At 43.6% G+C, this 11532-nt stretch overlaps 1 pseudogene; it reads left to right on the top strand.

Moving 5' to 3' along the window:
• Positions 1–535: 535 nt before the first annotated feature.
• Positions 536–11532, top strand: part of LOC101006730 — a 106319-nt pseudogene continuing 95322 nt past the window's right edge.

Below are 11532 nucleotides of genomic sequence, written 5' to 3'. Positions count from 1 at the left end.
TCCAGACCTTCCCAAATGTTCGCGGGGCGGCGAGGAAGGGCAACATGGGCCCTGGTCGAGAACCACTAGTCTGGGCTCGCCCCTCTCTACCTGGGCACCGCGACTTGCCGGTGTTGGTTATTTTCCCTGGATCCTTTCCATCCTCCTCCTTTGATCCTCACGCCCTCAAATATGACCGAAGGTCCTGTCATTCCACTCCTGCAGCTTTCACTAAGGTCTTAGGCCACTTCCATGTCAAGAAACACAGTGACTCTTTCCAACCCCTGGCCATGTGCCTCAGCGTGAGGGTAGGGAAGATGCTGAGTGGGATATTCACCTTCCCGAGTTCCAGGCGCCTCCACGGCATCCTGGAGGAGGCACTGGGCGGTGAGGGTGCAGCGGCGCGGGGGGGCGGGCCCGGCAGAATGCGGTGTCCGTGTGCGGCTAGCGCCACAGGCATGACGGGCGGGGCGCAGGGGAGGCCGTGAGCATAGCTCTCAAACTGGAGGACGCCTCAGAATCACTTGAAGGGCTTGCAAGAACGCGGACTGCTGGGCCCCACCTTCATAGTTTTAGTGCAGGAAAAACCGAATAGCCTCGGTGGGACGGAGAACCTGCATTTTCTCGAGTTCGCAGATGAGACTGAAGCTGCTGGTCCGGGCACCACCCTTAGAAAACCGCCGGTCTCGAGTGCGGAAATGGGGCCCAGATCTGGCCTGGGGCGCCCCAACATACATTATCTGCAAACAGAGGATGAGCAGATAGGGAGATGAGACAGGGAGCGTCGGTAGAGAGGGGCCCCCGGCCGCCGGCTGAAGGAGGACAGCACAGGCGGAGGTTCGGGGACTACATCTCCCAGCGAGCCCCGCGCGGTCGCGCTCGCCCCCTGGCGGCGCTGGCGGGAGGCGCCGGCGGAGCGAGGGTCCCTCTCCTGAGCATCAGTGAGCGCCGGGAGCCGCGGCGGCTGCGGGCTGCGGCGGCGCTGAGCCAGCGGGGCCGGTGAGTAGGAGCCGCGCTGCCAGCCCGCCCGCCGGCCGGCTCTTTGCGCCTCAGCCGCGCCGTCTGCAGGGGTGGGTGGGCGAGCGCGGGGGTCCGGCAGTCCGTCGCGGAGGCACGGGACTGCCTTTCTGGGAAGGCGCGCTGCGTCTTCGCCGCGGGGGCCCTGGTCCCCTCGGCGCGTGTCCCTGTCCTCAGCCCAGGAGGGACGTCCTGCCCTGTCCTGCTCGGCCCGGAGCAGTGGGACCGGTGCCGCAGGTGGCCGCGGCAGGTGGCCGCCGCCTCCCCTCCGGGCCCGAGGGTTGTCGCAGGGACCCGGGACTGAGGGCCAGGTGGCTCCCGACAGCTGCGGCCCTGGAGGCGACCCCAGCCCTTGCGGCGGTGGGACAGGTGCGCGGGCACGCCCGGCCCCGGCTCCTGGGTCTCGGGAGCCTCCCGTACCCTCCCTGGTGCTGCCTTGCGGGTGCTGCGTGGTGCAGAGGACCGAGAAGCCCTTGGCCCTCGGCGTCCACCGCGCTCCCGCCCCTTCCTGGCCTGGGTGACCGGGGAATGTCTAGGGCTGCGCATCCCGGGTCAGGTGGGGCGCCCGGTGTAGTGCACCTGGCGGACCCGGGGGAGCGCGCGGTGTCCGTGGGTTTCCCGGTGGTGCGGACCTGCGGGCGCGCGGCAGTAACGACCTCCTTCCCCAGTGTCCGTGCAAGGAAATTAGTGTTATGTGCGTGCTTTTTTTTTTTCTCTAAGGAAGTTTGACTCTGAATATCTTATTTTGCTGGAGCTCCATTTGCCAGCACGTAAGTTTATGTAATAAGCGGCATACAGTTCGGAAAAAAATCTTTCTGTGAAGGTGCTCTTCCTTGCCCTCTGCAGGAAGAATTACGCCGAGCTGGTTGACAGGCTTATCCACCAGCAACCGTAGGAGCTGCAGGCAGCAGATAAAGTGTTTTTTTGCGTAGGGGCACAAGTCAGCCCTTCAGGGCAATTTTTGTTTTTGGAAGATTCTGTTATCCAGTTTCAAACATCGTGTTATTTCAGTGTTGAAGATGGGGGAGGAGGGAGGAGCAAAGGCTTGTCAATCCTAATACCTCAACAGAAATTAGCTTTGCAGGATTAACTCTCCAAGCAAGCGAGTTGAATTTGGTAGCCCAAACTACAGCTGAAGCTGAGCCTGCATACTAAACCCTGTTGCAGTTTTAATCCAGTTTCAAACACCGTGTTATTTCAGTGTTGAAGATGGGGGACGAGGGAGGAGGGAGGAGCAAGGCTTGCCAATCCTAATACCTCAACAGAAATTAGCTTTGCAGGATTAACTCTCCAAGCAAGCGAGTTGAATTTGGTAGCCCAAACTACAGCTGAAGCTGAGCCTCCATACTAAACCCTGTCTCAGTTTTAATAGTTTTTCAGTTGATTCGTTTGCCTCTTCCAAGTAGGTGATCTTCTTGTCTGTTGAACAACAGATGTCTCTCATGTTTGTCTTGTCTTCCAGAGATTACTGTCGCTGCAGCGTTGACTATTAAGGTTAAATAGGAATCTTTGTCTCGGGCCTGGTTTTAGAACGCATTCCCTCTGTATCTTCACCGAGTGTATTCTATCACATTAAGTACATTTCCGTTTATGCCTAATTACTAAGAGTTTAAAAAGTCAGGGGTGGGGTTTTTTTGTTTTTTTTTTTTTTTTTTTTTTTTTTTTTTGTTTTTTTGCCCAAATGCTTTTGTGTAGCATGCATTGATCATGTAGATTTTCGTCTTAAAATTGTTAACGTAAGCGGTCACATTGCTAGATTTTCTTTCTCTAAAACCCTGGGCTAATTTAAAATGCACTTTTGGATTGTTCACATCAATAAGCTAGCATCTTATTTAGGGTTTTGGTATCTGAGATTGGCATAGTGTACCCCATTTTTATCTGTGTTCATAATTAGGATTAGGCTGTCCTCTCCGATTAAATTGGGAAACTTACCATCATTTTCTATGCTCTGGAATAGAAGAATTATCTGTTCCCTCAAGTTTGGCAGAACTTGACTACAGACTGCCTGGGCTGCTGCTGGTGTTTTTTTAGGAAGTTAGTATCAGTATTTAATTACCTTTTCATTTTTTTCACGATCATTCATTTTTCTCAGTTTTTCTGTTTCTTCAAAGTAAATTTAATATTTTCTATTTTCCTAGAAAATCGTTAACATTATTGAATTTTAATATATGCTAGCCTAATGTTGTATATAGTATTCTGTGTAAGAAAACAGACTGTTACATATCTGTATGTACCTGTATGTTCTCTTTCTGATACAGTACTTTTTTTGGTACCTTTTCTCTTTTTTATTGATCAGACTTGCTTAATGATTATTTTATTAATCATTTCAAAGAACCAGCTTTTATTAACCAGGATTTATTGATTAATTCTATTGATTTTTTATTTTTCTATGTCATGAATTTCTGTTTTTTATCTTTCTACTTATTTTGAGCTTATTTTGTTCAAGTTTTAGCCGTTTGAATGGAAAACTTGGCTCATTTAATCAGTCCTGTGAGCAAGGCAAGGACTTCTAATTCTTTCATTCCACTTACCTCACATTTGGCCTTAGTTGTATTTTTACTTTAAGCTTTCCAACGAGACATTATTGCTATTGTTTTTGTTATTTTCTAGGTCAACATTTATTAGCTTTATCTACCTGTTTATTACCATTTCTTCACTTTGCATTCCTTCTTGTATCACAGATGATTTTCTTTGGAACATTTTCCTTCTCCCTCAAGTACATTCTTTAGAAATTACTACAGTGATGATCAATTCTCTGTTTTTGTAATATCTGAAAATGCCTTTATTCTCCCTGTATTGAGAATTTTGGTTTCACCGTGTTTCTTCTATTGATTTCAGAGTTATTTTTATATTTTTTCTAGCATTTAAAAAAGATGTTTTGTAGCTAGAAGGTTTTGGGATCTCTATTCTGCCACAGTGCTGAAAGAAAAACAAAGATTACAAATAAATTAATTTGCCGTCCACTGTCAGTCACGACTGTTCCCTGAACTCTTAGTATATTGGGTATACAGTTCTATATTAATCTCAAGTTTATTGATTATAATTCAGGTTTTCTGCATCCTTAACTTATTTTTTTTCTCTGTTTGGCCTGTTGATTCGGCGAGTTGTTTTGAAGACTCCCATTATGATTCTTGTAGGGGTTTTTGTTCTATTTCTATGTTTAATATATATTTCTTTCTTTAAATGTATTTTTGAAGCTGTCTTATATGCTTAAAGGTTCACAATTCTTATATCTTCTTGGGGAATTGTACCTTTTGGGAATAGATGAGCCATCTTATTTAATTATTTTTGTTGTTCATTCTCTTTATATTGCTATACTTGCTTTTTGTTAGCATTTAATATGGAATATCTTTTTCTATTCACTTATTTTCGATTTTCTGTGTCTTCTTTAATTATTACTCTTACCATTAGCTTATAGTTGGATTTTATTTAATTACTTAATCTTTGTCTTTTAATAAATATTGTGGTAAAATAACATAAAATTTATTTATTATTATTATTTTTTTACCATTTATCACTTTTAAGTGTACCGTTCACCATTGTTAAGTGTGTGTACATTGTTGTGCAACTAATCTCCAGAATTTTTTCATCTTACAAAATTGAAGCTCTGTATCCATTACCCCAGCCCCTGGCAACCACCATTCTGCTTTTTGTCTCTATGAATTTGCCTATTTTAGGTACCTTGCATGAGTATCTAATATAGTACCTCATATAGTATTTGTCTTTTTATGACTGACTTATTTTGTTTAACGTAATGCCCTCAAGGTTCATTCATGTCGTAGCATGTGTCAGAATTTTCTTCATTTTTATTGCTAATTAATATTCTATTGAATGTACACACCACATTTTGCTTATTCATATATTTGTCAATGGATATTTGTGTTGGTTCCACATCATAGCTATTATGAATAATGCTGCCATGATCATGGGTGTACAAATATCTCTTCAAGACCCTGCTTTTAATTATTTGGGTATATACCCAGAAATAGAATGGTTGGATCAAATAGTACTTCTATTTTTAATTTTTTGATGACCCAGCATACTGTTTTACATAGTGACAACCATTTTATATTCTCACCAGCAATGCATGAGAATTCCAGTTTCTATACATCCTTGCTAACATCTGTTATTTTCTCTCTTTTTTTGATAGTAGCTATCCTTATGGGTGTGAAATCTTTGTCTTTTAATAGGTGGCTTTAGCCCATTTGTATTTATTTTGATTACTGATATTTTGTAGTTTATTCCTGCCATCTTCTTTTGTGTTTTTGATTTCTTTTTTTGAGACAGAGTCTCGCTCTATTGCCCAGGCTGGAGTGCAGTGGTTCGATCTCGGCTTACTGCGACCTCCGACTTTCAGGTTCAAACAGTTCTCCCATCTCAGCCTCCTGAGTAACTGGGATTACAAGCCTACAACCACTATGCCTGGCTAATTTTTGTATTTTTAGTGGAGACGGGGTTTAACCATGTTGGCCAGGCTAGTCTTAAATTTCTGACCTTGAGTGATCTGCCCGCCTTAGCCCCCCAAAGTGCTGAGATTACAGGCATGAGCCACTGTGCCCGACTGGTTCATTTCATTTTCATTGCTGTGTATATGCCATTGTATATATCCCTAATGTAGATATACATTTGACTTTGATCGGCAGTTGGTTGGTTGCAGTTTTCGACTGTCATGAATAGTAAGTGCATGAACACTCTAGTACATGTCTTTTGTTGAGTGAGTATATGCATTTCTGTTGAGTGTGTATCTGGGAGTGGAACTGCTTGGTTGTAGTCTGTGCATATGCTCAATTTTAGTAGATACTAGTAAACAGTTTTCAGTAGTGGTTGCACCAACTTATTTACCCCAGAAATATATATGGTTGCTCCACATTCTTGCCAACTCTTGGTAATTTCTGTCTTTTCCCTTTTAGTTATTCTGGTGGATATTGTGGTTTTAATTTGGATTTTCCTGATGATAAATGAATTTGCACTGTTTTGGTACCCTTAGTTTTTCACACATATCTAAACATTTTTTTTCTCTTGCTGTTAAAAGATAATCTGTTTATGTGAACTCTCCATGAGTAAAGCAAAAAAGAATCTTATGATTTTAATTCTGTCCCATATTAAATTTTTGGGTTTTCACACATTAGGCATTAATAGTTATTTAGGTAAATTGCAAATTTTTCTGATTATTTGTACATCATTGGTGCTTTTATCTCATTTGTTTTGCTTAGTGAGTCCTTAAGTGATTATTTCGTTTTGTTTTCAGGGATTCTATGAGTGGTAAACTTTCTGAACCCTTGCATGTTTAAAAAATGTTTTTTATTTTGCTTTTCCATGTGAATATTCTTGACTGGGTATAGGATTCTACATTAAAACCTCCTGAATTTTGAAGATGTTGCTTTGTTATCTGCTGGTATCTAGGAAGAAGTGCATGCAGTCTGACTCGTGTTTCTTTGTAGTTAATGTGTTTATTTTCTCTGAAGCTTTACAATTTTTTTTTCTTTCTCCTTGGTGTTCTAAAATTTACTATTTGTCTAGGAGTGGATTTTTTTTTTTGAGATGGAGTCTCGCTCTGTCACTCAGGCTGGAGTGTGGCATGATCTCAGCTCACTACAACCTCCACCTTCTGGATTCAAGCAATTCTCCTGCCTCAGCCTCCCAAGTAGCTGGGATTACAGGTGTGTGCCACCACACTCAGCTAACGTTTGTATTTTTAGTAGAGACGGGGTTTCACCATGTTGGCCAGACTGATCTCAAACTCCTGACCTCAAGTGATCCGCCTGCCTTGGCCTCCCAGAGTGCTGGGATCACAGGCGTGAGCCACCACGCCTGGGCACCATGCCGGCTTAAGAGTGGTATTTTTTGTTCTTCCTGCTCAGCATTTGGTAGTCCCTTTCATTCTAAAGATTAATACACATTTCTGTGGTACTGGAGAAGTTTTGAGTGTTTCCTCGTCTCCATTCTATTTTCTGCTTCTGGAATTATTCTTACTTGGGAATTAGAGTATCTTGATTTATCTTTCATGTTTCCTGAAGTAATCATTTCTTTTTCTCTCAAATGTTCTGTCTTTTTTAATTAAAAAAATTTTTTTTGAGACAGGGTATTGCTCTGTTGCCCAGGCCTGGAGTGTAATGGTGCAGCTCACTGTGACCTGGAACTCTTGGACTCAGGCGATTCCCCTGCCATGCCACTGTGCCCAACTGAAATGCTCTGTCTCTTTATCTTTATGGGCTGCATTCTGGTATGTTCCTTGGGCTGATTTTGCAGGTCACCAATCTAATATTTAGATTTGTTCAGTCAACTCTTTAGCCCATCTCTTGAGTGTTTTTAAATATTGATTATCATATTTTTAAGTTTCTGGGTCTCTACTTTTTAAAATTTAACTTTTGGAATAGGTAAGATAGGCCAGGCGCAGTGGCTCATGTCTGTAATCCCAGCACTTTGGGAGGCTGAGGTGGGCAGATCATGAGGTCAGGAGATTGAGACCATCCTGGCTAACGCAGTGAAACTCCATCTCTACAGAAAAAAATTTAAAAAAAATTAGCCAGGCTTGGTGGTGGGCACCTATAGTCCCAGCTACTCAGGAGGCTGAGGCAGGAGAATGGTGTGAACCCAGGAGGCGGAGCTTGCAGTGAGCTGAGATCGTGCCACTGCACTCCAACCTGGGCGACAGAGACTCCACCTCAAAAAAACCAAAAAACAAAAAACAAAGGAAATAGGTAAGATAATCAGTGTTCAAAACCAGACTGTATTAAAAAGGCATAAATGAAAGGTGTCCCCACCATTCCTATCCTCTTACTTCTCTTGCCTTACAAGCAGGTAACCATTGTTATTAGTTTCTTATGTAGCTTCCAAAGTTTCTTCATGCAAATACAAGCAAATATGAATCAGATTCTCCATTTCTCCTTTTCTGCACAAAGAGTAGCATTATCCTCTCTCTGCCCTTCGCCCTGTATTTTTATTTCACGGTGTATCGTAGAGATCGTCACATACCAACTGCTTGCTCTTCGTAGATATAATGTCCCCTCAGATCTTCCCAAGAATATCTAATAATTTATTCTGTGTGCTCTAGTCATTATCTTCGCTTGGGTATGTGTTCTGCTGTTGATTCCGTGTCCCTGCTTCATGATATTGAATAAAAACTTGGTGATTCTTTATGTGTTCATCTTCGAAGTTTGAGAATTCCTGTTTTTCCGTCTGTCTTACTAGCCGTAGCCTGCCTCTTGTGATTGTGGAAGAGCTGTGGTATGCTGCTGAGTGGCGTGTGTATTCCATATGAGGGGGTGTGTTGAGGGGAAGGGTCCAACAGTCCTGGCCATTCTGACTACAGTTCCCCAGTTAATCACCTTGTCAGAGTCCATCTCTGCTCTTCATTCTATCTGCTGTTAGAAGCCTGTTCCCAGAAACCTGTTACCATTTCCCTCTGCATGACAGCCTCCTCCCAAGCTTGTATTGGGCTGTGGTTTGCTTAGGTAATCTGGTTCTGAGTACTTTTTACTTTTCAGAAATTTCCTAGACATTTTAGTTGGCCATTGGCACTCACTCTTGTTTTCCAGGTTTCTTTTGATTTAGTGTTTTAAAAATATTTCTACCATTCCATTGAATTTTAAGACACTTGGAAGGCAGAAGTATGTGTTTAGTTTATTATTTTGGAGACAGGGTCTTGCTGTGTCTCCCAGGCTGGAGTGCACTGGCACAATCATAGCTCACTGCAACTTTGAACTTTTGGGCTTACGTGGTCCTCCTGCCTCGGCTTCCCAAAGCACCGGCATGGGCCACCATGCTCAGTCCTTTCTTTTATAATTTATTTCTGTGTTGGGGGCCCCCAGGTACACGCTCAGATCTGGTGGTTCACTTGGAAGACTCAGCATGTGGTATACGCATGCCTGTAATTTATTACAGTGAAAGGATACAAAGCACAATCAGCAAAGGGAAAGGCAAGGGAAAGGTGCATGGGGTCAAGTCCAAAGGAAACCAGGCACAAGCTTCCAAGCATCCTCTCCCAGTGCAGTCACACAGGATGTGCCTAACTCCCCCGGGAAGGAGCTGTGACAACGCATGTGAAATGCCGTCTATCAGGGAAACTCACTAGAGACCCAACACCCAGGATTTTTTTGGAGGGCTGGTCATGCCGGCCCCCTCTGCCCAGCACATACCACATTCCACGCTCCCTGAAGAAAAGCAGGAGTTCAGCATAAACCACACAATAATTTAGGCACAGTGAGTCCCTCTTTCCAGCTTGGATGGTGGGAACCCTTCTGAAATCTAAGTTCCTGGATGCCAGCCAAAGGTTAACTTTTTATGAGACTTTTTAAGAATAACAGTCTTGGGCTAGGCACAATGGCTCATGTCTATAATCCCAACACTGTGGGAGGCCAAGGTAGGAGGATCTCTTGAAGCCAGGAATTTGAGACCAGCCTGGCCAACACAGCAAGACCCTTCCTTCCTTCCTTCCTTCCTTCCTTCCTTCATCCCTCCCTCCCTCCCTTCCTTTCCTTTCCCTTCCTCCCTTCCTCCCTTCCTCCCTTCCTCCCTCCCTCCCTCCCTTCCTTCCTTCCTTCCTTCCTTCCTTCCCTCCTTCCCTCCTTGCCTTTTCCTTCCCTCCTTCCTTTCCTTTCCTTTCCCTTCCTTCCTTTCCTTTTCCTTCCTTTCCTTTCCTTTCTTTCTTTCCTTTCCTCCTTTCCTCCTTTCCTCCCTTCCTCCCTCTTTCTTTCTTTCTTTCTTTCTTTCTTTCTTTCTTTCTTTCTTTCTTAGCAAGACCCTTTCTCTCTCTCTCTCTCTCTCCTTCTTTCTTTCAAAAAAGCAGTCTTAGGCCTGCTATGTTAACTGTTTTCTGCAATATTTTCCTCTTATGTTCCTCAGAAAAGGATGGACACTGTACCTAGAAATTACTTCTCCCAGCCAGATGGTCATGAATTTTTCACCCTCTCTGAAGAAAGAACACATTTGTGTTCAGGTGGAACTGTCAGTGGAGAACATTTCCTGATGTTGGATAAAGCCATAGCATGGCACATGCTCAGCAGCCTTGAGAGGGTGTCAGTGACAGAGCACGGAGGGACTACTCAACCATTCAAAATTCTTTTTCTCTTAACTGGTCTTTAATTAGCCACTTACAAATGGCAGTGGCCCATCATCCAGCACAGAGATCTGCCACTTCCCTTCTAGCTTTCCCACAGAGCCACCCTGATCACCCCAGTTGGTGTTGGTCTCTCTTCCCCAAACTGCCATCGGCTCTGCTCACAGGGCCGTTCATCACTAGCTTCTCTTCCGCGGTTTTATTGGATAGTTTTTGTTGCCTCATTATGTATAATCTTCCACAAGATTGGGAATTCCTTGAGGAATGAACAGTAAGTCATAGTTATATACCCCATGCCTCCTTGCAGGGCGACATGCATAGAGTTGGTGCCTATTAATGTTTTTGGAAAGAACCGTTAGAAGGAAGTAGGAAGCAGCCTCTTCTTCATTCTAGTCACTGCTTCACATGCAGCTGATTTTTATTCTGTGTTGAGGGTGGTGATATAAAACACCAAGCTGACATTACCTGCTTGAGTTGTCTGAGTTCTGTCTGCAGCAGATGGTGTAATTAAATGTTTTAGTTTGAAAGGCTTTTCAATTTCATTCAACCTGAGTGTGGGCTTAGATTGTCAAATCATCTTTTTTAACTCTAAAGGCTGTATCTAGTCAGCCTGTATCTAGTTTCCTCCCTTTAACTTTTTTTTTTTTTTTTTTTTTTTTTTTTGAGACGGAGTCACACTCTTATCACCCAGGCTGGAGTACTATGGTGTGATCTTGGCTCCCTACAGCCTCCGCCTCCCGGGTTCAAGCAATTCTCCTGCCTCAGCTTCCTGAGTAGCTGGGACTACAGGCATGTGTCACCACACCTGGGTAATTTTTGTATTTTTTGTAGAGACTGGGTTTCACTGTGTTGACCAGGCTGGTCTTGAACTCCTAACCTCGTGATCTGCCTGCCTCGGCCTCCCAAAGTGCTGGGATTACAGGCGTGAGCCACCATGCCCAGCCCTCCCTTTCCTTGGTTTTAGACTTTAGGTGTGAGGAATTGAATTAATTATATTCTCATTCTTAGCCCTTTATCATCACTGGCCCATGCAAGGCCCTCTGTTGTTTTGCTTGTTCATGCATTTGTTGGTTCATTTTACTCATTCCATTTTATCCCACTCTCATTCTCTTCTCCCCATAGACGGCTATTCTAATGAGGTTCATATAATGCTTTTGTGTATATACAGTTGACCCGTGAACAATGAGGGGGTTAGGGGAACTGGCTCCCTGCACAGTTGAAAATCTGTGTATAAACTTTGACTCTCCCAAAACTTAACTACTGACAGCCTACTTTGACTGGAAGCCTTATCCATAGCATAAACAGCCAATTAACATTTATTTTGTGTGTGATGTGTATGATATACCATATTCTTACAATAATGTAAGCTAGAGATAAGAAAAATCTTATTAAGAAAATCATCAGGAAGAGAAAATGTACTTTTCATTAGTTCCTTGGAAATGGATTATCATAAAGGTCTTCATCCTTGTCATCTTTAT

This window comes from Papio anubis, unplaced genomic scaffold (assembly GCF_008728515.1).
Source record: "Papio anubis isolate 15944 unplaced genomic scaffold, Panubis1.0 scaffold159, whole genome shotgun sequence".
NCBI classification, from domain to species: domain Eukaryota; kingdom Metazoa; phylum Chordata; class Mammalia; order Primates; family Cercopithecidae; genus Papio; species Papio anubis.
The sequence above is the reverse complement of the archived record's forward strand: the minus strand, read 5'-3'. Positions and strand labels throughout refer to the sequence as shown.